Source organism: Plectrocnemia conspersa, unplaced genomic scaffold (assembly GCF_051122295.1).
Source record: "Plectrocnemia conspersa isolate PC_06_02 unplaced genomic scaffold, ASM5112229v1 ptg000011l, whole genome shotgun sequence".
NCBI classification, from domain to species: Eukaryota; Metazoa; Arthropoda; class Insecta; order Trichoptera; family Polycentropodidae; genus Plectrocnemia; species Plectrocnemia conspersa.
The window spans coordinates 233,239-234,556 of NW_028277175.1; positions in this window are offsets into that span (position 1 = coordinate 233,239).

Genomic DNA, 1,318 nt, shown 5'->3' on the forward strand with positions numbered 1-1,318 from the left:
GGGGAAGGCAAAAGATGGACAGTAAGTAGTCGTTAATTTTTATTTCAAGATTTATAGTATTTCATTAAATGACGTACATTTTCCTGGGCAAATGCAAGGGGAGTAAAACTCTCTCACCTGCTCCCTATTCAAATTACGTACCTGCAGTGTGGATAACATTTGTATATTTCACTATTTTTTGTCACAAAATTTGAAAAACATAGCAGATTCGGTAATACTGATCTATATACAATAGCCATGATATGTAAATGTGTATAATGTTACTTTCACAAAATAGAAATCTTTCATGAATTTTTTAAGGCTGAATTGCATTGACTTCTACGAATGGCCCACACTACATCATAAAAAAAATATCTAAAAATAACAATTAAAGGCGGCCTCCAAAAATTATGACACAGGTTTTTCGTGGAATTTTAACTCCCTCCTCTCCCCTATGGCAAAAAGTATTACACAATGCCAAACCTTCCTCTTTACTCGAACATCACGTCGCAAAAGCAAAATTATTTTGATTTACAAATGCAACAATAGGTAGAACAATACATATATGGATTTGTGTGGAAGCAGTGTTGCTGAATAATTTCTTCCACAAGTTCTGTTTAATAAGAATAAAAGATGTACTCGATATTCATAAGCATATTTTTTAAATAAATCATACGCACGTTGGAGCTTAGTGAATTATATATTAAATTTCTGTTTAAAATAAATAATTTATGAACAAATAAAAATTCGTAATGTCACATTTTTCCAAAGACAACCCTCTATCAGAGAATATCACAATTTCGCTGACTCCCTCCCCAAAAGCTGTCCCATCATTTATGAAAGCCGCCTAACGCAAAACCTTATTCTAATAAATAAATATAATATTTTACTAAGCGACCTAATTTATTATGTTGTTTATTTAAAAAAAAAACGAAAAGGAAGGTTGTTTTATACGTTTGCTTTTTAAATAAGCTAGTATGCATTTCATGATTAAACATTTTTTTGTGAAACATAATAAGTTTATTATCATAATAAGCAAAGATGTGATCAATAAAAAAAACCGACATAAAAAGCAGTAAAATCTAAAAAATGACATGCTTATCTAAAACAAGTACTTTAAAATTTTAACAATTACAATTACAATTAATTGGTATATGTAAACAATGTTATTTTTTAATAAAAATAAAATTTATTTGAAATAAAAAAAAAATTGAAATTGAATTGTTTTGTAGTAATAAAATAACTGTTTGATTTAAATGTGATTTTATATTTTTAAAATATTTTTTATTGAGACGTTTGACAGTTGTGCGTCTGGTCGACAATCACGGTGTTATGGCTC